General features: G+C 45.8%; 1 pseudogene; it reads right to left on the reverse strand.

Annotated features, from left to right (window-relative positions):
• Positions 1–968: 968 nt before the first annotated feature.
• On the reverse strand, positions 969–10,769 carry LOC112177373 (annotated as a pseudogene).
• Positions 10,770–26,752: the final 15,983 nt, after the last annotated feature.

The following is a 26,752-nucleotide window of genomic DNA, read 5'->3' on the forward strand; positions in this document are numbered from 1 at the left end:
TGCCCAGAGCAGCTCTGATTGGGATTGAGCTTTTGTTGATTCTTAGGCATCCGCTTCGAACTCTGTTTCGGGGCTAATTTGGATCAGTATTTGGGACCCGGGTGGCACACAAATCCGAATCTTGGATCCAAGACAACTACTCATATTGATTTGGTATTGGTTCTGGTTCTTAGGAGTTCGATTGCTAATTTTCGAGTTTCTGACACCCTCGGTTACTTTCGAACTCCTGGTGAGCGAATCACCTCTTATAGGTGATCATATCACCGGTTTCGGTTTCGGTTACGGTTGCGGTTACTGTTACATTTACAATGCTCTCATGACATATGCAATGCAGCGATGTCGTTCGGCATCAAGTCACATCCTGGTTACCTTTCATTCTAGATGCGTCTGTGCATTTTGTTATCCTTTATTGTTTTTCTTCATTTTAGATGTGTTTGTACATCTTGTTATGCTTTTTTATTTTCTTTCGATGCTTTTGCATCGCTCCATGTACTCCTTAGTTTGCATTTAATATAGTCTGTCGTCTTTCCTCTCAAAAAAACAAATTCAACGGTCAAAGTTATTATTTTTAAGTTTAGTTATATTTTTTTTTCCATTGTAGATTTACATCTAATGGTGATTGAGCATAATTTTTATAATAATCAGTTACTGATCACCAAGTGAATACCATTAGGAATAAAATTAATACCAAAGTGAATATTTCAATTTTCAAGTAAAAAAAAAAACAGTGCTGTTTCGGAATAATTACATTGTTAAAACTTGATGAACAATATACATAGTACGACATGGCTTTTCCAGGCGCCATTTCCAAATGAAAAGAAAGAAAATGGTCAGCCTATGAAACTTAACCTTTAGGTAAGAGTATGTTTAACCACTTTTGTGTACAGCTCTCCCATTCTACGCAAGGAAAATCTGCTTCTGGAACAACCATGTAGAGGTTATGCCTAGGCTTATACATATAAGACATCCTAACCCTTTAAGAACATTGGAAGCCACTTAGCAGATTCTTTAGGAATGCTCTTGAGATTGTCTTTATGTTCGACATAGTAAAGCCCGAACCCTGGAGTATAGCCTTCCACCCACTCCCAGTCGTCGAATAGAGCCCAGTGGAAATATCCTTTGACGTTCACGGCCATTCCTGCAAAGACAGCAATCACAAGTAAATACAAATCACAAGCATGCCGAAGAATGCCTCACAATTAGTTCAATGGATGACTTGCTTCATTGCCATTTTGATCCTGTACAAGTGTCGAAGAATGCATTCAATTCTATGTGGATCCTTGAGTACTACATCGAGTCCGAGAGTAACGTTCTTTGCCTCTGTAATTCCATTTTCAGTTATGTAGATTTTAGGACTTTGGTAGTTTTGCTTCATGAACTCCAAAAGTTTTTGAAGACCTTGTGGATAAGAGAAGATGTAGATGCTTCCTTCAGCCTGCAAAACAATTAATTAACAAGTCTAATTAAGTCTAAGTTCTCTTGCTAAGCATTGCTACATTTATACATTGATGGAAGGGAACTCAAGACACCGATTTTCTTACATGAGGGCCAATTAAGACAATCTGCAACAATTACAAAAGGAAGTGGTGACTGGTAAGAAAATATGCACATATACAACACAAATGACAAGCAATATTGGTAAGTATGAAGTGTACTTGTTTCATTTGATGTAGCCAAAGCGTCGTTGAGAGCTTGACTTGTGGGAACGTTTTTACCATATCATGTGGGATAATGGTTGATGCCAATGAAATCGAAGGATCCCTTGAGTAAGTTTTTCTCTATTTCGGTGAAACTAGGTAGCCTTTCCTTAACCAAATCTCTCATATAATCTTTGGATAATCTCCGTATACTATTGGTTCCATGAACCTAATAAGAAACATCATTAGTATAATTAGCAGAAGATTAAGGAGACTTCTTTCTCAATCAAGCAAGTAAACTTGGATTCAAAGTGGATATCGCTAACCATCCAAGTTCGAAGTCTAACATTCTTTTTGCTGCAGCTTTGTCTTCTGTTGTATCTGAATAAGGCTCAACATACTGAGCTACAAGACACCATCCAATTTGTCCACCTTGTTTGGCCTAAGACAAACATTGGCCAAGAAAAATATATTAGTATCAAAAATTTGATAGTAGACCTCAGAAATTATGGTACGATTAAATCAGAATGTGTCGACTCACCTGAAACTTATCTCTATAGAGCGCGCTTAACAACAGTAGCATGAGAGAGGATCAAGTTATGGCTCACAATGTAAGCTTCAGTAGATGAATTATACCCTTTTTAACCATAATAAATGGCTCGTTGATTGTAATCCAATTTTTGACCCTATCTCCGTATGGGGAAATTCTACGGTATCTGGATGTTTACCATACACTCATTTACAGATTTAACAACAATTTTGTTGTCATTGTGGTAAATAGAGTTATTTTTTTGGTAATTTTAGTTATATTAGAGGTAATTACTCCACCTATAATATTTTTACAAGTTTATGAACAAATTGTTGTCAAAGTGGTAACTTTGTTTAATTATATGTAAATGTGTAAAACAAATGTGATAACTTTGTTGTCAATGTTGTAAATTTAGTTCAATTAAACTGTAATTTTGGTTCAATTATATGTAAATGAATATATGGTAAACATCCAAGTATTGTAGAAAACCCCTCTCGGTATGTCATGAAACATATTTAACTAATAATCTTTGAAATCATTCCTGAGCAAAAGCAATAATAAAAATAAGATTGATGAATAGCATTATTCATGTTGGCACTAGTTATAGAGTTTGATCAGTGAAGAAGATCTGATATATCTGACATGATAAGTAAGAAAAGTACTTACACAAAGGAGCGACTTAAAACGCCATTATACTTGTCTGTCAAGGCTGGTCGTTGATCAAAATGTCGTAGGGTTACATAGGGTGTAATACCTGCATTATAATTATGTGCTCAATCTCCTTACTGAAATATCCAACACGTAAAAATACATATTTCGATATATAAAGATTGGAGGTTAGTGGAAGATTACGCAGAGGGCCTATTTGAGCTATTTTTGAGTGGTAAAAAAGATTGGAAGTTGGTGAAAGATGGTATACCAAGCAATTACATTACATGTTAATTGGTTCTTACCATTCTTGATTAGTTCATTAATCAAACTTTGTTAGTGATTGATACCTTCTTGGTTTACTCCTCCACTCAAAGTTTCATCTACAAATCGAAAATTTCAAACGAAGAGCAGAGGTTAAACTCAATTTTAATAGCTTCATTGAATCTCTTTTATGGGACCAAGAAATAAGATTAAAAAGCTTACTTGGAAGAATCCTTGTCCAGGAGATGGAAAATCTATAAGAATCAACTCCAAGGTTTTTTTTTTTCCACTAACTTCACATCTTCCTGTAAATATGAATAATTATTGGTAATATATATGCCTAACAAAGAAGTGGTAGACCGGTGATACAATATCGCTAGACAGTGGCGGAGTCAGGAATTTAGGTTCACTGGGGCACAAAAAAAAAATATAAAATCTTTAAATGTAATTTCTATATATTACAATGGTAATTGCCCTCGATGAGATTTCATATTTTGAAATCCTTGCATGATAGTCTCATTATCTATGCTATGCTAGCAAAAATGCTGTTAATGTCTGAAAGTCTAGCGGTAGCTGGACCTTAACTAACGCTGATCCGATGGGCGGATCGATACTTGTGTTGTTTATTGAGTTCCCGTTACCTGTCAAATAAAATACAATGGGCGTCAGAGGGAGACCGCGCTGGGCGGTCTTCAACTCTCCGATGCCTAAGTTAGTCCATGTATTTATGTTGACAAAGTAACAGTAGGTAAGTATTGAATGCGTAATTAATGAGGAGAGAGAAGAAGACCTTTTATTGGTGAGGAAGAGACTGATCTTGTCTTGGTTTTCGATGTGGGACTGATATGCTTCAGTTCCCAGTTTCAGGAGCTTCTGATGCCATCTTGGCGTGGCGCGTGGCGGCGCGTCGACGGTGATCTGGAGATGGTCCGACGCCGAGGTTGTAGCCCGCCTGGCGGTGTGTCTGTATGTCATTCCTTCAGTTGGAATTAGTACCTTTGGCGGTACAATGAGCGTGGCCCATTATAGCTAATTATGCTTGCAAACGTACATGTATGTACAAGTCCCCCAAGTCCCCAGTCAAGGAGGGCAATCTTGGTTGGGGAGTTGTTCGGCGGTTTGAAGCGTTTTCTTCCGCTAGACTTGCAAGAGCATAATTAGCGTCAGTGCGTTGTCAACCGTTGGTTTTACTGAGCAAACGCTTTATACCCTTTCGGGTGGGCCCCTGCTAGGCCCCCCAGGGAGTCCCCCACTCCCCGGCGAAGATAGACCTCCGGATGGTCGGCAAATTGTTTGTTGAGGGGGAGCTGCACGGAGCAGAGGGTCTTGGGTAGCGAGCCCAATGTTTAGCACCCAAATGACGGGGGTCAACTTGCCTGATCAGGGCCGTCGTAGACTGTGACTAGTCCCCGTGTCCCGTAGGGACGGTCTGGCGGTAATGCCGCGTGGCGGACATTGCCAGTGAGGAGTGGCCTCGGGATTCGCCGCTTGACGGATATCCCCCCGCTAAATGTAGCAGGAAGCAGCGTGCCTGGCGGTACGTTGTTGAATGATAGTGTTGAGTCAAAGCACGCAGCTTGCAAAATTAAAAGGGCGTTCCGTCAAAGGTGTACTGTGGAAGACACCCCGCTTGCAGGATAACAAGGGAGGAGTTCCGCTGGCGGGGTTTCGCTCAGCGGAGACCTTGTCATTCGGAAGATGACAAGGGAGAATTTCCGCTGGCGGTGTTTCGCTCAGCAGAGACTTCGTCACTCGGAAGATGACAAGGGAGAAGTTCCGCTGGCGGCGTTTCGCTCAGCGGAGACTTCGTCACTCGGAAGATGACAAGGGAGAAGTTCCGCTGGCGGTGTTTCGCTCAGCGGAGACTTTGTCACTCGGAAGATGACAAGGGAGAAGTTCCGCTGGCGGCGTTTCGCTCAGCGGAGACTTCGTCACTCGGAAGATGACAAAGGAGAAGTTCCGCTGGCGGCGTTTCGCTCAGCGGAGACTTCGTCACTCGGAAGATGACAAGGGAGAAGTTCCGCTGGCGGTGTTTCCGAAGTTGCTCCTTCGGTGGTTAACACGTGTCGAGCCTATAGTGGGTTAGCGTGCGTAGGCTTGTCTGCTAAGCCTGTCCGTCTTCTATCTTTTAATGACAGTAACTGTGGGTTTCGTAACCGAGATGACGCCTCGGGTAATCCGGAGAGTGAGTGGAGATTGATGACACGTGTACGGCTAATAAGTGATGTCGATATGGAGCGGACGGCTGAGGGCGTGCTGGTGCCGACATAAAAGGGGAGGGAACCTTGGGGGATTTGACACTCAGAGAATTTTGAAAACCTATTCATCGTTTGCGAACCCTGCTTGCCCGAGACCCCAGAAGGAGCCTACCGAAGTTTGGGTATACCATTCCCAGGGAGACGTCGATCGTAACTGTGCACCACCGTGCCGGAGATTGCACCACTGAGGTTGGTATCTGGATTTCCTTCCTCTGCCTTTTGTTTCTGTCATTTTCTGGGTTTTGTTTTGTTTGTCTTAATGGGTGTGTTCTGAGGTGTGAATGGGATTTCCTTGGTTGGGATGGTTGGATTAGGGTTGGATAAGCGTTGGTGGTTAAGGATTTAGATAGCCGAATCTGGGTTTAGTAGTCTGTTTTGCACTTTGGGGTTTTTTGGGTTTTGTTCTTGATTATTTTGGCTATATCTGATGCGAGAACAGGCTAGATCTGTGTTTGTGCTAACTGATGTGGGTTTTAGGGTTTGGGATGGCTAGCGTTATAGAGATTTCGAGCAGTGAGGATTCCGGGTCTGACGTGTCGTTCAGCGCGGCGGATAGGATTTTTATTGATTCGTTGCGTCTGTCTGCCCCTGCAGGAACCTCACTGCCAGAAGCGTTAGACGTTGAGCCGCTACAGACCATCCCCTGGGAAGTAGTTATGGGTCGTGGTTCGCGTCCGGAGAGTTCTAAGGCGGGTGAGGCCGCTGCTGCCAAAGCTAGGCGCGACGAGCGTTTGGCGAGCAACAGTGCTGCTAGCGGCTCCGCTGGGGAAGAAGACGTAGCGGGGCAGAATGCGGAATCGGCGTGGTTCCTCTCAGATGGCACAGCCGTCGATGAGGCGGGTGGGCGGATGACAGCCGCTGCGGTTAACCGACTGAAACAGACGTTCCGGTTGCCGGGGTCGGTGAAGCTGCGTCCGTCGACAGTGGATGAGAAGGCGTCGATTCTTCCGGCGGGATCTGCTGCCGTTCACGAGGCGATATTCCGCCAAGGAGTGACACTCCCGCTGGTGCCCAACCTCCAGATCTTGGTGTGCGAATTTGACCTTGCGTTCGGTCAGATTTGCCCCAATATGTGGCGGTCGTTGCTCGCCGTGAACTCCCTTTGGCGGTTATCCGGGTGCGAGGGGCCTACCGTAGCGGAAGTGCTTCACTTCTACGAGTTGGTGTACGTGAAGCGCCGAGGCTGCCAAGGGCAAGTGAACTTGAGTCGCCGGCAGGGAGCGCCCAAGCTGATCGAGAATCTAAGGGATTCAATGTCCTACTGGAGGGGGACCTTCTGCGTGGCTACCGACGGTTGGGAGTATCACGCCAGATCGAATGCGGAAGGGCCGTCATTTAGGATTAAGTCTGAGTTCCAACCTATTCGAGGTTGGTGTCCGGTTTCCGCTGAAAATATTTGGCGTGCTCACGTGCTTGCACTTGTATTCCGACTAACGACGTGTTTGCTTTTTTTTTGTGTGCAGCGGGACTTCGGTACACGCTAACGCGCGAAGAAGAGTGCCGCGTGGCAAGGATCAGGGGTTGCTGGCGGAACCGAAACTTGCTTGACTTCCGCCTGCTGACTGGTTGGGAGTTGCTGGTCGACCTGCGACTAACACGCTCCGTTGGTGAGGAGTCTCCTGTCGCTTCGTTTTATACTTATGAACTGTGTCTGACTGGTGGCTGTCGCTTTTTTTTTAGAAACTCCGCCGGGCAACAAATCGAGTCGCGACGCATTTGAGAAGGCGATGGATCGGGCGGAGATAGAAATTTTTTTGGAGGCTATGTACGCCGAGGGGCTAGCGGCCCAGCAGACTCTAGTGAACCCTGAGACGTTGGCGCTGAGCCAGTCCGAGGTTCCGGTGGTGATGCCGATGCCGCACCAGTCTCATCTTGGTGAGGATGGTCTGCCTACAGTGCAGGCGGGGACCCAGACGGCCGGCGGGGATCAGAGGGGAAGCGCTGCGGCCGGGCCACAGAAGGAGCGGATGCCTGCCCAGAGGCGTGGTCCTCAAAAGGTGGTTCAGCCGGCGAAGAGGTCATTGTGACCAGGGAGGAACCGCCAGTAAGGGCGACGAGGACCGCCGCTGGGAGCCAGAGGGCGCTGGAGAAAAAACGCCGGACGGCTGAGTCTCTTGACGAGGAAGAGGGAGATGAGGTGGAGGTGGTCGGGGCCCGCCGACAGAAGAAGGCCCGACAGGCTCCTGCTAAAACTGCGGCGGTGGGGGGAGAGGCGCCCGCCGTCAGTGATCTGGACTCCTTCGCCGAGTATGCGCCATTCATGACAGAAGGGGAGCGGGAGTTCATTTTCCATCTGTGCGAGCGGTTGGGGTTCGGCGGTCTGGCGGGCATATCGCGCCCGACGGCAATTGACCAATCGCCCTTCAGCTCGGCGTTTGGTCAAATATCGGCAGGATTACACGATATGTTCGTGGCGGCGTCGAAGCAGCCCCGGATTGAGGAAGAGCTCAGGGGAGAAATCGGGGGTCTCCAGAGGGAGTTGGCGGAGGCAAAGGAGAGACTGGCGGAGGTCGAGCGGGGGCTGGTCAAGGCGGAGTGTGATTATGCGGACGCCCGCGGCAAGCTTAATGCGGCCATCCGGCGGGACCTGGAGAGGAATGAACATGTCTCCAAGTTGGAGCAGGAGATCGCGCTGCTGCAGGAGCGGATAGCCGCTAAAGATAAGAAGCTCATTATAGTGCAGCGGGAGTCCGCCGACAGGATGGCCGAAATGAAGCGGCTGGGGGGTGAGGTCACCCGCCTGAGAGCTGAGGGGAGTACCGCTGCGGCCGCTGCTGTTGAAGCGTTCAAGCAGTCGGCGGAGTTTAAGAAGACATTGACCGAAGCGGCGAAGTCTGGGGCCCGGGCCAATATAGACATGTTGAAGCGGAAGGGTGCCATTGACTTTGTAAAGGCGTCACAGCCTGACGTGCCGCCGGTCGAGAGTGTCCCGGCGGAGACAGAAGTGCCTGCCCCAGCTGTAGGTACCCATTCGGGCAGAGGGGAAAGTGGCCCACATCCGACAGAAGGGTCCCAGCAGACTCCCCAGTAGACCCCGTCGGAGGTGTCACGTGCCGGATTTCTGGAGGCACACACCCGGGCGGACTGCACCATAGAGACCCCCAGCCCGACAGCTCGAGGGTCCGATCAAGCGAGCCGATCGGTCGCACCGCCGCCTGTTGAAGCAGCAGAGGTCGAAGCCAACCGCTGAAGCTATCTGAGACCTCCACAGTTTTTTTTCTGCTTTCCTCTTTTTGTTTGTAGCCGCTGAGGCGCATTAGTTTGTAAAGAATTTTGGGTAGTAAAATAAATTTCTGACTTGGTTTGCCATGAAGTTTGTGTAGTGTTTTTGAGTTATATTTTTCTTTTGTCGATCAATGGAACATTAAAGGAATTAAGATTGGTCCAAGTGCACCACGTAGCGGACGGGGTCCGCCGACGATTGCTGGCGTTGCCAGTTGCCCTCAGTGCTAGACTTGGTAACAATGGTTTGAATAATTCCTCGTTTCATTGATGGCTGACTGATCAGTGTACAAAAGTGGGGTAGTACCCGTTGGGTAGCTTCCCTTAGCTAAATATTTGAACAAAAATTTAGCTAAGTCAAGATGCGCATGGGTAGCAGTTTGACTATTTGTAATAATACCGAAGGTGTTCAGTATTCCAAGGGCGGGGCGTCGTGACGCCGTCCTTGTCCATTAAGTAGAAGGTGCCTGGGCTAACGACTTCCACAATTTTGTATGGGCCTTCCCAAGTTGGGCGGAGTTTTGTCGGCGGCGGAATGACTTCCCTCATGACCGAGTCCCCCAACTGGAGGTTCCGGGCCTTCACTCTGGCGTTGTAGAAATGTGATACCCGTTGTTTGTTTTGTAAATTGTGTAAATGGGCCTTGCGTCTTCTCTCTTCTAAGAGGTCCTTGTCCAAGTTGACGCCGGCGCTGTTGGTCTCTGGGCAGTAGCCTTCGACTCTAGCGGTAGGTTGAGTAACCTCAATGGGTAAGACAGCCTCTGTGCCGAACATCATACAAAAAGGAGTTTCTCCGGTGGCGGAGGTTGGAGTTGTTCGGATGGCCCACAGGACCTCTGGGAGCCTCTCCGCCCATAAACCCTTGGCGTTATCGAGCTTCTTTTTTAACAACTTTTTGATTATCTTGTTTGCCGCTTCGACCTGGCCGTTGGTCTGGGGGTGGGCGACAGATGCAAACCTCAACTTGGTGCCTAAGTTGGTGGTGAAGGAGATGAGCTCGTGATTGTTGAACTGTGTGCCGTTGTCCGTGATGATTGTGTGTGGGACACCGTAGCGGCAGTAGATATTCTTCCAAAGGAAGCGAATTACTTTGGCGGTGGTTATTGCCGTCAGTGGTTCTGCCTCTATCCACTTGCTGTTGTAATCGATGGCAACAATGATGTATTTGAACTGACCCTTGGCAGTTTGGAATTTGCCCATCAGATCAAGGCCCCACGTGGAATGAATCCATGGGCCCACGATGATCGACAGTGGTTCCGCTGGTGCGTGTGGGAGATCTGCAAATTGTTGGCATTTGTGGCAAGACCTCGAAATCCGCCGGGCGTCATCACCCAGTGTAGGCCAGAAGTACCCTTGTCGCATTGTGCGGTTGGCCAGGGATCTGGCGCCCGAGTGGTTGCCGCATTCGCCGCCATGGATTTCCGCTAAGACAACCCTTCCTTCCTCTGGGGTTAGACAGCGGAGGTTAGGATGGGTGAATCCCTGGCGGTAAAGCTTGCCGTGCTGGATGTTGTAGCGGGTTGCTCTTCGCTGGAGCTGCCTTGCCTGGACTTTATCTTCTGGCAATGTTCCGTTGCGTTTATATGTAATGATCTCGTCCATCCAGCTGGGGTTGACTTGAACGTTGAAAATTTCCGCCAGGGTTTTTGTGATACTTGGCTTGTCAAGATACTCCACCCTAGTGTCCACTGGACTCTGATGCGGTTGGGCGGTTGCCAGTCTTGCTAGTGAATCAGCCTTGGCGTTCTTTTCCCTGGGGATTTGTGTGATTGTATGAAACTTGAACTTCTTTAGCAATGTTTTTACGTACCCCAAATATGCCGCTAGCTGCTGGTCCTTCGCTTGGAAGCTGTCATTGACCTGATTGACGACTAGTTGGGAGTCGCTGAATATGTTGACGTTGTCAGCTCCGGAGTCAATGGCGAGGAGTAGACCGGCGATGAGTGCCTCGTACTCCGCTATGTTGTTTGATGCTTTGAAGTTGAATTTCAACGCGTACTCCGCGTTCAGTCCCCCCGGTCCTGTTAAGATTACTCCTGCGCCGCTGGCCTTGGCGCAGGCGGAGCCGTCTACATGCAGGTTCCATTCTGATTGCAGGGGAGAAGCCTCGTCAGCGGTTACCATTTCTGCTCTGTGTACTGCCTCAGTGCCGGGCTCTGGCTGACGCCTAGTAAGTTCAGCAATGAAGTCCGCTACTGCCTGGCCCTTCATGGCGGTTCTTGGCTTGTATTCTATGTCAAATTCGCTGAGCTCAATCGCCCACCTACTGAGGCGCCCCGAGTGCTCAGGGTTTTGCATCACCTGCCTCAGCGGTTGATTGGTTAACACATAGATTGTGTGAGCCTGGAAGTATTGTCGGAGGCGCCTGGCGGCAACGATAAGTGCGAGGGCCAGTTGCTTCAAGGGTGGATATCTTGTTTCTGCTCCGTTCATGCCCCTGCAGGCGTAGAACACCGGGAGCTCATCTTGGCCTTCCCGCCGGACGATGGCGCAACTTATTGCCGTTGCCGAGACCGCCAGATATATGAATAGTGTTTCTCCTTGAACAGGGACAGAAAGGAGAGGGACTGCCGCCAGATATTCCTTTAGGCCCTGGAACGCCGCCTGACATTCTGGGTTCCAGTCAATGACCTTCTTGTGAGTTGTTTTGAGAAGTTTGAAGAATGGGGCGCACTTGTCAGTAAGTCGAGAGATGAATCGAGAAAGGGCGGTCAATTTGCCCTGGAGGCACTGGACGTCCACCTTGTACTTGGGGTTTGCCAGGTTAAGGATGGCCTGTATCTTGTCCGGGTTAGCCTCGATACCTCGCTCACTGACGATGTAACCGAGAAATTTGCTGGCGGTGACTGCAAAGAAACATTTTTCTGGGTTGAGGCGCATACCATAGGCTAGGAGGATGGTTATTATGATCCTGAGGTTTGCCACATGTCCACTGGCCTTGACGCTCTTAACTAGCATGTCGTCCATATAAACTTCGATGATTTTTCCCAGATGTTCAGCGAATATGGCATTCATTAACCGCTAGTAAGTTGCACCGGCGTTTTTTAGACCGAAAGGCATAACATTGTAGCAGTATAGGCCTTTGTCGGTGGTGAAGGTGGTGCATTCCTGGTCGCTGGGGTGCATCTTTATCTGATTATATCCGGAGAAAGCGTCCATCATACTGAGGAGTTCATGTCCGGCAGTCGAATCAACTAACTGATCGATGCGGGGTAGTGGGAAGCAATCCTTTGGGCATGCCTTGTTGAGGTTTTTGAAGTCGACGCACATTCGCCACTTGCCGCTGGGCTTTTTTACCATTACCAAATTTGAGATCCACTGGGGATAGATGACTTGGCGGATGAACCCAATGTCCCGCAGTTTGGCGACCTCCTGTCCGATTGCCCGGTATTTTTCCTCATCAAAGGCCCTCCGCTTCTGCTTGATGGGATAGAAGGAAGGTTTGATGGTCAACTTATGAGTGATTATTTCAGTGGAGATGCCTGGCATGTCCGCATAGGACCATGCGAAGATGGCTGCGTTATCACGTAGGAATTGAGTGAGCTCTGCCTCCACCTCTGGATTTAGTTGGGCGCCAATGCGGACCGTCCTCTCAGGATGCTCGTCTGAGATGCAGACGACCTTCAGCGACGTGTCCGGGTTGACCGGCTCCTTCTTTACATATTTTTTCTCCTCATCTCTAGGATCCTCAAAGATATTCGGTGGTGGTGGGTCATTACCCACTGTCAGGATTTCATGGCGGCGCGTTGACCGTGCCATAGTCGTTGAATAACATTCTCGTGCCAGCTGTTGGCTTCCCCTCACACAGCCTGTGCCGTTGGGCGTGGGGAACTTCATGAGAAGCATGTATCCGGCGATGATGCACTTGAGCTTGTTAAGCGCTGGTCGACCAATGATGGCGTTGTACGAACTGAAACAGTCGACAATAATGAACTCCGTGTGCACCTCCGCCATACAGGGACTAGTACCAATAACTAGTCGCATGTAATCCGACCCTAGTGGTTGTGTGACGTCACCGGAGAAGCTGAGCAATGGCTCGTGATCCTGGAGTAGTTTCTTGTTCCGCTTGAGATGGTCGTAGCAACCGCTGAAGATGACGTTGACAGCGGACCCGCTGTCCACCAAGATTCTCCCCACCGAGAATTTGCCAAGAATGGCATCGACTAAGAATGGGTCGTCATGGGGTAAATGTACGCCGCGCTCCTCCTCCTCCGAAAAGGTAATAGGCTCCCAACTTGATCTTGGGAATTTGGCGGATCTTTCGTAGCGGATGTTGCAAACTTCCTTTGGGTGATTGGCGCGTTGATAGCGCTTTCTTGCCCTGTGAGACATGTTGGTGATTGGAGCACCGCCATCGATGGTGTTGATGCGGCCCAAGGTCTCAACGTTGGCCATCACTGGCGGTGGTTGGCGCACCTTGAACTGCTCCAGCTTGCCGTCACGGTACAAAGTCTCAATGGCCGTTTTGAGAGCATTGCAGCTGTTTGTGTTGTGGCCGCTGTCCGCGTGGTATTTGCACCACTTGCCAGTGTTCCTGGGTTTGCCTGTTTTTGGGTACTTTGGGGGGGGTGGCGGTGGGATCTGATCTTTACACTGATTATAGATATCTTCATATGAGGCCGTTAGGACCGTGAAAACTGCGTACCGCTGCGAGGACTCCGCCTGCTTGTTGTGGTTATCCCCGTCAGTTGGGCGGTTTCCTTTGTAATAATGCTGCCCCCTCTGCCGCTTGGTTTGGTGGTGGCCCTGCTGCCACTCCCTTTTCTTGTCAGTTGGCGGTGATGAGGGGGGCTTGTCAGCGGTTTCCTGGTGGCTGGAAGATGGTTGGGTTGACCTTGCTGGCGTTGCTGGTGGTGGGGTTTCTCCATAGGTGATGAATTCTGCCTGGGCGTGAATGACCGCCTCACTCATGACGTGGTCGTACGTTGCATTGGGATGATTGTAATTGAGGTGATAGAGGAACGGTCCCTTGAGGAGTCCTTTCCTGAAGGCCGCCGATGCCATGGTCTTGTCTAGGTCGCGGCATTGAGATGCTGCCGCCCGCCACCTTGTGACAAAGGCCTTCAGTGATTCGTCCTCCCCCTGTTTAACGCCGAAAAGCTGACTTGTATTGTGATGTCCGGCGGACAGTAAGATGAAGCGGGAGAGGAAAGCATGCGACAGTGCATGGAATGAGCCGACAGATCCTGGCGGACATTCAAAAAACCAGTTCATTGCCTCGCCGTCCAGCGTTTCGCTGAACAGATGGCATAAGGTGGCGTCGTCGAACCCCTTGTTGTTGGTGACCTTCTTGAAGGTGTCCATGTGGACAAAGGGATCGGTCATTCCGCCATACTGTGACATTTTTGGGGTTTTTGCATATGTCGGTCTGACAGCCTGCAGGATTGCGGCTGAAAAGGGGCCGGGTCTGGAAGTGAATAGCGGGTTTCGAGTTGACGTTGGGACACCCGTCTCCGCCCGGATCAACCTCTGCTCCAGCTGGTGCATCCTTTCCAATAGATGGGCGGTTGCATCGCCGGCGGAATCGGCCTGACTGACCTGCCGAGTTGGCTTGCGCCTAGGCATGGGCGGATCACCCTCAGTCCTCGCCCTGGCATTCAAGCGGTTGTCGTGCGGAAGTGATTCCGCCACCTGCTCTGACATTAGTTGGGGTATGGGCGGCGGTCCCATTCCCGACAACCCAGGTGGGTTCAGCGGTACATGCATTTGTATGACCGGCCTTGGCGCCATTGTGCCAGCGCTGGGTCGACTACGCCTGGTGCTGCGTGACTGCTCGCTTTGTGCCGGGAGGTTGGTGGCCGCCAGAGTGTTTTTTAGTTCCTCGAAACGTGCCAAGAGCGCAGCCATCTGTCCTTGGGCTTCAGCCTTCTCCATGCGCTCCTCCTCGCGCTCTCTGTTTGCCTTATGAAGATCCGCCAGTGCCATCTCGTACATGGTGACGAGATCCTGGCCTGACGGGCGGCTGCTGCCTGGATTTGCCTCACCGCCGGGATTGGCCGGGGTTGTGAATAGTGCGCGGTTAACGCCGATCGCGGGGTCGGAGGGTTGGGAAATGGCGGGGAGCTCCGCCTGCTCTTCAGCGTTTCCCCCGCTACCGTTAGTCATGGTGATTGTAGTGGGATGATTTTTAGTTCAAGAATTCCCACAGACGGTGCCAATGTTAATGTGTGAAAGTCTAGCGGTAGCTGGACCTTAACTAACGCTGATCCGATGGGCGGATCGATACTTGTGTTGTTTATTGAGTTCCCGTTACCTGTCAAATAAAATACAATGAGCGTCAGAGGGAGACCGCGCTGGGCGGTCTTCAACTCTCCGATGCCTAAGTTAGTCCATGTATTTATGTTGACAAAGTAACAGTAGGTAAGTATTGAATGCGTAATTAATGAGGAGAGAGGAGAGGACCTTTTATTGGTGAGGAAGAGACTGATCTTGTCTTGGTTTTCGATGTGGGACTGATATGCTTCAGTTCCCAGTTTCAGGAGCTTCTGATGCCATCTTGGCGTGGCGCGTGGCGGCGCGTCGACGGTGATATGGAGATGGTCCGACGCCGAGGTTGTAGCCCGCCTGGCGGTGTGTCTGTATGTCATTCCTTCAGTTGGAATTAGTACCTTTGGCGGTACAATGAGCGTTACCCATTATAGCTAATTATGCTTGCAAACGTACATGTATGTACAAATGCCTTTCTCAATATATGAAATCAAGTAATCATCAGGAAACTCGTGAGCTCTAGGTTGACAAGGACTTTTTTGTAGATAATATCTGCATACTTCATTTTGAACATTAGGATGATAAGTTGAAATTGGAGGACGATTTCCAGGATCAGAATGATATTTTTCATTAATTTTGGGACAAGGCTTCTCTAAATTACTATCATTCTTCTTTGTTTTTTTTTTTTTGCGGGGAATGAATCTAATGAGATATTTATAGCTGACGACTCTTCTGCACCAGGATTTTATTTTCTTTTAAAGTATCTTAACATATTTGAATGAAGAATAGAGTAGTAGTAAGAATCAAAAGAAGTGACTACAACAATACTCTTCACAAAAGAATTGATTGAGAATTGTTACTTGACGATATATATAGATACACACACACACACACACACACACACACACACACACACACACACACATGTTATTGATGTAATATAATATATATTTTTAATCATTTTCATATTAGACTGAAAAATCTGTAAGTAATAAGAAAATAAGAATCACTAATTGTAATCAGTTTTATTATTGATGTCAAAAAAATTGGGAAAAGAAAAATAATTTATGATATTTCGAACGTGTTTTCTTCCTCAAACAATCCCAAGTCCCACAAAAGAAAACAAAAGAAGAGCACGTGAAGTGCTATCTGAAAGTGAAAAAAAAATATAAAAAAATATTAAAACCTGATATTAATATAATACTAATACTATATATTATATTGTTCAAGGAAAACCTAATTTGTGTTTAGCCCAAACTCTAGGTTACTTAACCTAGTGGTAGTAGGATTTAATTAGAAGGATCTAGAATCCTAATCAATGTAGAATTACTTTCCTTGTATGATTGAGATTCTATGCATTGTAATCCTCTATATAAAGAGGCCCCTATTATCAATGAGAATACACAGCGAATTTCTCTCAATTTCTGATTCCCTAAAACACGTTATCAGCACGAAGCCCTAACCTTGAAACCCTAATATCTCTAATATCGTAGTCTTCAATCTCAGGAGCCCAGTTACCGGTCTCGCTTGTGCTTCCCCCACACTAAAGCAGCTGCACTACTGTTAAAGAAAAAAAAACAGAGAGAGAGAGAGAAAGGAGGAGGAACCCACCAGAAAAAAAAAAAAAGCAATGAATTAAAAGGCGCGCGTCAGGCGCGCCTTAAGGCTTAAAAGGCGTGAAGCGTGCTGGAAAAAGCTTCTGTTTTGCAGCTGAGGCGCAGAGGTGGCCAAGGTGCTGAGGAAGGCGCAGAAGGCGTAGAAGACGCGCCTTAAGGCGTCAAAGGCGAACGCCTGAGAGTTTTTTTTTTTTTTTACAAACCAAAACGACGTCGTTTTGGTGTTTTTTTTTTTAGAGTTTTGATTCATTTAGGTTGTGTTTTGTATACCAGCCGATCCCTAAATCACTCTTCCTGCCTCCTCAGTCCTCCCCGAATCTTCACTCTCAATCCCAATCCCAATCCCTTACTTGAAACGTTGATAAAATCTCAAAGAGCCCATAAGTTTTCTCAAGAATTTGGTTCTAAAGGAGGCTATTTGCAGAAGTGGAGCAAGATTTGAAGAGAGTTGGAGAGTTGCAGTTCGATACTTCGATTTCAAGAAAAGGAGTTCAAGGTATGATCATGGTTCAATCAATTTTCCTTGTTTTCTTTGGATGATTTTGTTTTTCTTTGTTATGTGCAATTGGAATTGGAATTTGGACATCAATCTATCATCTATGTATTCTTAATTTCTTACTGAATAATTGAATATAGTCACTGACTCACTGCTTTGATGAACCTGCTCTACACTTCCTCTTACAGTAACTATCATGTTCAACAAATAGAGGCTTGAGTAGTATCTGTTATGGCATACCTGGTTGTTTGTAGATATGGCTTGAATTTTCTGCATTTGCATTCAAGTTCGTCCTTTGTCACCATTGACTCTATTTATATTATGGTAAATCAGTGTATCAAGATGTCAATCTGAGATCTTATTTCGGTTTGATACTGTGTCATCTCTCTCATTGCTGGAGAACCTATAGGGTAATCCTCTCTCCACCCTGTGTGCATTGGGGGTTTGAAGATATTTGCTCAAATTCCAGGCGAAGGTCATAATTTACAGGAACATGAATCTAGGAGTTTTTCTTTCTTTGTTCTGCATTTGCATTCAAGTTCTCTATCTCATATTCATTGCCTCGTTCGGTCTCGCTAAGATGGCATGGTTGTTGAACTATTGATTATTGAATCTGCAGAAATTGCTACGGGAAGGTTTAGCTGATTTGTATCACAGTCCTAGCTTTAGCAAAGTTTCTGTAATGTAAATGTACATGTAATTGTTATGTTTGTTGGGCCTATGTTTATGTAAGGATGACAATTTATAATGTTTTTTTGGTTACAATACATGTTTTATATATAACACTAGTTCTATAAGTAAATACAGCTAGTTTATACGTAAGGCTTACGCCTTACGCCTCAAGGCGAGCGCCTTGCTGAGGCTCTCCCGGCTACGCCTTAGCCTTTTAAAACATTGAAAAAAAAAAAAGAGAAAGAAGAAAAAAAAAGGGGGAGAAGCCCACGTGCTGGGCAGAAGAAGGAAAAGAAAAAAGAGAGAGAAGAAGAAGAAAAATAATAATAATAATAAGGGGACGCGGCCCACACAGAAAAAGAAAAGAAAAAGGAAGAAGCAGATGCCCAAATCACATTAGCCCAGAGCCTGATTCACGTCAGCTCCCCCGGTCAACCCTCCGGTCAACTCTCAGTCAACTCCAAGTCAACGATTTTCCGGCGACATTTTCGGGTCAAATTTTCCGGCGCCCTATTTCGAGGTATTTTTTATTAAACGTTCCCGTTTTTTTAGAGTTTTTTAATTCAATTTCTCTTCTTTTTCGGGGACTTGCAACCTCCCTTCTTCTACCCCCCTTTCTTCATTATAGGGGAGACCAAATTAGGCCGAACTGTGGGGGTTCGTGCTCACTCTAAGCTTAGAGCTTGTTGAGATCTCCAAACTTAGAGTTTGTAGAGAATTTATGATCGACCACTTACATTATTGTTTCGATCTAATCCAATATCTCTTGGAATCGAATTTCTTGGAAGCGACTACGCTCGGAAATTCCTAATTTCTTGGAAGCGACTACGCTTAGAAATTTCATATGTTTTCGTGGTACCCTATTTCGCTCCGAAACTAACCCTAATTTCTTGTTCTCTTTCAGGATGAGTAACCTGAACAAATTGAACTTTGCTCCATTGGGAACAACTGGCTCTGGATATCACAGGTGGGTTCGTGATATCCGCCAGCATCTCAAGGCTGTAGGAATCTTGGATATGATTCTCGAGCCTAGCCAGGACGTGATAACTGTTGAGCAAGCTCAAGCTTTGGAAGCAAATAGAGCAGCCTGAGAGGCAAATAAGGCGAAAGCCATCATCCTAATGACTCGTCATATGGATGATTCGCTCCAGTACGAGTATATGAATGAAGAAGACCCCAGAAGGCTGTGGGTCTCACTTGAAGAAAGATTTGGCAACGTCCATGACTCATTGCTTCCTGACCTAGAAGTGAGATGGCATAGCCTCCGCTTCTGTGATTTCAAGTCAGTTCTTGACTATAACTCGGAAGCACTTCGCATTAAATCCGTAATGGAATTCTATGGTAAAGAGATCACATATGCGATGTTGATTGAGAAGACTCTCTCTACCTTCCCCGTCGCTGCATTGATGGTTGCTAAGAACTATCGAATTGATGTTAATGTAAGACGGATCACAAGGTTTCATGAGCTCATTGGAGCTATGAATGTCGCTGAAAAGCATGACAATATCCTTGTAAAGAACTATAATTCAAGATCCGTGGAAATAGAGTATATTCCGAAATCTAATTATAGTCGCACCTCTGAGAGAGGGCGCCAAGAGCGAAACCCTAATCTTAGGGATACTTCTGGACATTTTGGTCCATATAATCGCCCTACTTGGGAAGGTAACTGCCAAAATAGGCGAACACGGAACCGAAGAGGTAAACGTGGAAAGAGAGAGGGAGGCAACACCTCTGGCCATGCTGGTGGCTCCACCAACACTAAGAGCTATCTAAATGACGCTTTCAAAGCGCCTCAATCAATGGAGTTCGAGCAAAGAGATGTATGTACTCTCGATGTGGAGTGTCTGAACATTGGGCACACATTTGTAGAGCTCGTGAAGAACTTGTCACCACCTACAAAGCATATTGTGAAGCAAGAGAAGCTCACTATGTGGAACAAGAAGATCAAGAAGATGATCTAGAGTGAAGGGTTGAAGACTACAAATCTGGCTGGGATCAATAGATCGCCAATTCTGTTTAAGTCTTTATTTTTCCAAGAGATGTAATAGGCAATTGCCATATACTTTGGATTAGATTCTCCTAATGGTTAAGAGACAATGATGTACTTTGTTGGCTTATGAATAAAATTTCGAGTCTTTTCATTATGGCTCAAATTTGATTCTGAGCATATTACTTTGTGACTACGATGGCTGGGCCATCAATATTAATTCAAGGACATGGAATAGCCCAAGTTCCACTTGCCAAATGGCACCTTGATTACAACTGTCACAGAAACTCTCTACGCTCTTACGGCAAATCGTACCCTATGAATAGCCAACAAATTCCATGCGAAAATGCATGTAGAGAACGGAAATGAGTTCCTTTGCAATACCTTTAATGATTGTGAACAAAGACGCATCTTAGAGAAGTTTATGTGTCTCTCTAGTGGACTCTATGTCACTATTCGAGCTATTAATCCAATAAAAGTTATAAGAGAAGATCTCTTGGATTTAGACACATATTGGCTTTGTCACGACATGATAGATCATCCTAGTCATGATATGATGACCCGTCTACAAAAGACTTCACATGGACATCATTTCTCTCGAGCGAAACGAAGCATGAATCAAAAGTTGATTTCCGGACTAAGTGTGACCGACGCAGCTGCCTAGGGCACCGCCTCAGTCCACCACCAGCCTAGGGCTGGCGCAGTCCCTATCCATGATGCCATGGATGGCGTCCATCATGGTGATGGCGCCCCAGGTGATGCTGCAATCACCAACTTGCTTCAAATAGCGTTTTAGACACTCAGGCCTAACCAAAATACTCAATGGTTCCTTCTAAGGCCTCTCGCTCGTTTTACAAAGCCCGTTCCTTAGGGAAACTAGGACTGAGACCGTCCTATGCAAAGGATATAACAATACTCATTCTGTTCTTACAAAGAATCCGTAGGGATTTTGTGGATTGATTCAACCAACTTGCGGACGCTTAAATATTTCATGATATTGGTTGACATGCAAACACGCTGGTCACGTGTTGTGCCATTGTCCACCTATAAATGCTGCTTACGCTACACTCCTAGCACATATCATATGACAACGGGCTCACTCCCCAGATCATCTTATTCAGTCAATTGGATTTGACTATGCTAGAGAGTTTACATCGAAAGACTTTCGATGCATATTGCAATGGGCTTGATGTTGGACATCACATTCCCATGTACACACCCAATTGGTCTCGCGGAAAGGACTACGATGGTCGTCCGAACATTGGTAATGCGCACCAATCTTCTTACATCCGCTTGGGGTGATGCAATATCGCATGCAGCTATGCTAATTCGTCTACGACCTACCGCCACTCAATGTACCTATGCGTTACAGCTAGTGACTGGGTACACGTATTTTGTACTTACGCACATTTGAGTGAGCCATTTATGTGCCGATTGCGCCGCCACAGCGCTCTATGATGGGTCCTTACAGACGAATGGGCAACTACGTTGGATTTGAAACTCCAACAATCGTCCGCCACTTAATGCCCTTGCAAGGCGATCTCTTTCCCGCTAGATTTGCGGGTTGTCACTTTGATGAGACAGTCTTCCCGTCGTTCGGGGGAGATAAGAACACAGATGTTCAACAGGAATGACAGGAATTGTCGTGGTCTGTTCCCACTATGTCTCATCTCGTTCCCTATTACAGTGACGAGATCACACAAATATGCTGCAAACATGCCTGCAAGGAAGGACGTTCCTACGAGAGGACGTAGCGCCACCCTCCACGAAGGTAGGCATGGCGCCAACGCCAAAGAGAGTGGCACTCTGGCGTTACAGGCTATGGCCCCAGCTAGGATGAGTGGAGAGGCTCATGGGTTCGAAGGATACTTTGGCACATTCCAATCATTTGATCATCAAGACTCAAAATCAGTCTCATGAGAATCTTTCGGGTTATGGTTATCGTTGGGGGACGCCTCAACGTCAGAACCTATTCCTGAGAATATAGAGCTCTATGAAACTTACACTAGTGTACATGAGACGTGGGATAGAAACTCCATCATAATTGATGATGTAGTTGAGTATTTCGTTGCGCATGAGTTTGTTGAGTCAGATGATATCGAACCACGCTCCGTTGATGAATGAATACCAACGTAGAGAGATTTGGCCTAAATGGAAAGATGCGATCCAGGTTAAGATGGATTCTCTAACGAAGAGGAAGGTTTTCGAGCTAGAGATGCCAACACCTCCTAACATAGAACATGTTGACTAATGGGTCTTCGTTAGAAAGCGTAGTGAGAAAAAGATATGGTAATCTCGCCTTATGGCGCAAGGCTTCTCACAAAACGCCCTGGAATTGACTACGATGAGACATATTCTCTCGTAATGGATGTCATTGCACTCCACTACCTTGTCAGTTTGGTAGTTTCCGAATAACTGAACATGCAGCTTACAAATGTGGTCACTACATATCTCTATGGGGATCTAGATACAGAATATACATGAAGGTTCATGGCGAACTTCATTTACCCAAGTCAAGAGGTTCTAGACCACGGAGCGCGTTTACAATAAGGTTGAAATGCTCACTAAAGTGACTACTTGATTGGGAAGGGATATGCCCATGCGTTTCTATAACAAGTTTCAGATTCTATCGCGGTTCATGTTGGACATGATCTTCATTAGAAGCCCTTAAAGAGTTAAGGGAAACCGCTGAACACTTGAAATCCGAGTTTGAGATGAAGGATTTTGGGAGAACACGATTATGTCTCAGTTTGGAACTTGAGCATCGTGTCGATAGATGCTTAGGCATTTTGACAAGGTCAAGCCTTCAAGCACCCCATGATCGTCCGTAGTCGTGATCCTGAAAAGGATCCTATTCGTCGAAAGGATGATGACGAAAATGTGCTAGAGGCAGAAGTGCCTTACTTAGTACAATAGGCGAATTATTGTACTTATCCCAATGCACAAGACCGGACATCTCATATGTTGTGAACTTGTTAGCTAGATATAGCTCTGCACCAACGCGATGCCATTGGATTGGTGTAAAAGATATCTTTCGATACTTGAGATGTATGAGTGATATGGGCTTGTTCTATCCCTCTAAAGAGATGATGGATTCGGACCCATCACACACCAGGAGCGCCACCAACACTGGCCTGCGTCCATTATCCCCATCCCAAAACGACATGTGTTTTGGAAAGTTTTGCTGATGTTGGGTACCTCTTTGACCTACACAAAGGTCATTCACAATCCGGTTAAGTGTTCACCATGGGAAAAGACCGTGATATCTTGGAGGTCTACAGAACAGACCCTAGTCGCTATATCTTCGAACAATGCAGAGATCAATGCTCTTCACGAAGTGGTTCGTGAATGTATATGGATTGGATCCATAATTATGCATGTTCGAAGCAATTGTGGTTTGAAGTCTACCACAGATGAGCCTACAAGCGTTTAGGATAATGCTGCTTGTTTTGAACAAATGAGGCAAGGCTACATCAAAAGCGACAACACCAAGCATAATCAGCAACAACAGACTCTCCTAGAGATCAAAGTGAACTAGGTTAGATCTGAGGACAGTGAGGCAGACTTGTTTACTAAGTCATTGCCCAAATCCACGTTCGAGAAACATGTAGCAAGAATTGACTTGCGGAAATTATCTGAACTCCCATGATAGTAGTCATCAGGGGGAGGCGCAGACATTAGGGGGAGATGTCTACATGTTCACCTCGAATCGTGAAGGGTGTGTTGTGCTCTTTTTCCCCTTCGACTGAGGTTATTTTTGTCCCACTGGGTTTTTGTTACTCGGCAAGGTTTTTAACGAGGCAACGAGAGAAGCACCGCGTTTGGGCAACACAAGGGGGAGTGTTCAAGGAAAACCTAATTTGTGTTTAGTCCAAACTCTAGGTTACTTGACCTAGTGGTAATAGGATTTAATTAGAAGGATCTAGAATCCTAATCAATGTAGAATTACTTTCCTTGTATGATTGAGATTCTATGCATTGTCATCCTCTATATAAAGGGGCCCCTATTATCAATGAGAATACACAGCGAATTTCTCTCAATTTCTGATTCCCTAAAACATATATATATATATATATATATATAAACTTTTTGGTGAAAATGTGAGTGGGGCAGGGGCCCAGTGGGGGTCACTGGGCCCCTGCCTCCCTCCGCCTCTGTCGCTAGATAGTCATCTGCTCACCTTGTATCGCTTGTATGAATCGATGCTTGTAAACATGTTAGATTTGTCCATAATCCTCTCTGAATTAAAAGAAAAATAACAAGCCATAGTTGTTTAAGGAAAAGATAATTGTAGAGAGAATTGGGAGAATAGTTATGTATATTCATTGATATTAGGAGCCCTATATATAAAGATTACAAAGTACATAATTTTGGAGTACAAGGATTCCTATTCGAACTCGAACTAGGAAATCTCTCCTATTACAACTATAGAACTAATCCTAGTTTGACAAGGCACACTAAATGTCAACATTCTTTAACACTCCCCCTTGTGCCGCTCAAACTTGGTGATGACGCTTTGATCATTGCCTCGTTAAAAACCTTGCTCGAGTAATAAAAACTCAATGAGACAAAAACAACCTCGAGGAGGAGAAAAAGAATACAACACGTCCTTAACTCTTCGAGATTGAACATATAGACATCATAACTCCCCCTAATGTGGACATCTCCCCCTGATTACTACAATCATGGGAGTTTGGATAACTTTCTCAATCTGATGCTCTTCACATGTTTCTTGAAGGTGGATTTAGGTAACGACTTGGTGAATAAGTCCGCTACATTATCCTCTGATCGGATTTGATTCACTTCAATCTTTAGAAGTGATTGTTGTTGCTGATTGTAAAAGAACTTAGGCGATATATGCTTGGTGTTGTCGCCCTTGATGAAACCTAAATCATTTGTTCAATACAAGCTGCATTATCCTCATAAATGCACGTAGGTTCATCCGTGGTAGACTTCAAACCACAAGTTCCTCGAATATGTCTAATTACATACCTTAGCCATATGCATTCACGCACAGCTTCATGTAGAGCAATAATCTCAGCATGGTTCGAGGAAGTAGCAACAAATGTCTATTTTGTAGACCTCCAAGATATCGTGGTGCTTCCCTAGTAAAGACATAACCCGTTTGGGAGCGATCTTTACAAGGGTCAGAGAGATACCCTGCTCACCATCATTTTGATGTAAGGGAGGTAGGTGAGGTCGGCCACCCTTGGAAGCGGCGGCAGTGTAAACGGCAGCGCTTTGTTGTATGGGGTCTGATCCCATAATTTTGTCATTCCTCTTTCTCTGTAGGGTCCTACTTGTCAAACTCGGATTTCAAGTGTTCAGCGGTTTCCCTTAATCTCAAGGATTCCAATTATGTTTATCAACAAAAACTGTGACAATTGCAAATCCGGAACTTGTCATGGAAACACGCGGGCATAGTTCATCATATCCTTTCCCAATCAAGTAGCCACTTTAGTGAGCGTTTCAACCTTATTGCAAACTCGCTTTATGGTCTAGAGCCACTTGACTTGGGTAAATGAAGTTCACAAGAACCTTCATTATATTATGTATCTAGATCCCCATAAAGATACGTAGTGACCACATTTGTAAGCTGCATGTTCAGTTATTCGGAAACTATCAAACTGGCAAGGTAGTGGGGTGCAATGACATCCATTACGAGATAATATGTCTTCTCGTAGTCGATTCCAAGGCGTTTTGTGAGAAGCCTTGAGCCATAAGGCGAGATTACCATTTCTTTTTCTCATCACACTATCTAACGAAGACCTATTAATGTCAACAAGTTTTATGTTAGGAGGTGTTGGCATCTCAGGCTCGAAATCCTTCATCTTCGTTAATGAATCCAATTAAACCTGGATCACATCTTTCCATTTAGGCCAATTTTCTCTACGTTGGCATTCTTCAATGGAGCAAGGTTCGATGTCATTGGTCTCAATAATCTCACGTCCTCATGTACACTAGTGTAGTTTGTAGAGATCTCTATATTCACAGGAATTGGTTCTAACATTTGAGGCGTCCCTCAACGATGTCTCTTGGACATAACTACAATCCAGAATATATATTCTCATGAGACGGATTTTGAGTATCAATGATCAATGGATCAAGTTATGCCAAACTCGCTCTCTTCCTAAGGCGAGAATCCATCGAACCTATGGGTCTCCTACGCTCTCTAGCGGAACCCATGGCCTATGACGCCATTTTGCCACCTTGTGGCGTCACTATACCACCATCCATGGTGGTGGTGCCGTGCCCATCTCTTATGGGTGGCGCCATGTCTTGTTGTGGGGACATCAATCCTTGCAGACATGTTTGCAGCAGGTATATGTGATCTCATCATTTTTAGGGGATCGAGATGAGACATAGTGGGGACAGACCACGACAATTCCTGTTGTTCCTGTTTAACGTTGAAGTTCTTATCTCCCCCTAACGACGGGAAGACTGTCTCATCAAAGTGACAGTCAGCAAATCTAGCGGAAAAGAGATCGCATGTCAAGGGTTCTATATAGCGGACTTATAGTTGGAGATTATATTCATCACAAATATATATATATATATATATATATATATATATATGCATTCGTTGCAATGACCTATTTTGATGCGCCGTGGCGGCGCAATTGGTACATAAACCGCACACTCAAATGTGCATAAGTACGAGATATTAGACTCGCACCCAGTCACTAGCTGTAATGCAAATAAAATTTGAGTGGCTATGAGTCATAGACAAATTAGCATAGCTGCATGCAATATTGCATAACCCCAAGCAGAAATATGGGTGTGCATTACCAATGTCCGGGCTACCATCTTAGTCGTTTAATGGTGGCTTTTCTGCAAGACCATTGGGGTGTATGCATGGAAATATGATGTCTAAAATCAATCCCCAATGATATGCAATAGTCATCGAAAACAATTCAATATAAACTCTCTAGCATTATCAAGTCGAATTAACTGAATGGGATGATCCGGATAGTGGACCCATAGCCATATGATTTGGGCTAGGAGTTTATCATAAGAAACATTACGAGTGGATGATAGTGTGATACGAGACTAGTGTGTCCGCACATCAACCAACACCATAAAACATCTAAGCAGTCCATAAGTTGGTTGAATTGATCCACAAAATCCTTATGGATTCTATGTAAGAATGGAATTATTTCCTTATTGTTCTTTGCGTATAATGGTCTCGATCCTAAAAAGTAGGCTTTGCAGAACA

The sequence above is a fragment of the Rosa chinensis genome, chromosome 7 (assembly GCF_002994745.2).
Source record: "Rosa chinensis cultivar Old Blush chromosome 7, RchiOBHm-V2, whole genome shotgun sequence".
NCBI lineage: Eukaryota > Viridiplantae > Streptophyta > Magnoliopsida > Rosales > Rosaceae > Rosa > Rosa chinensis.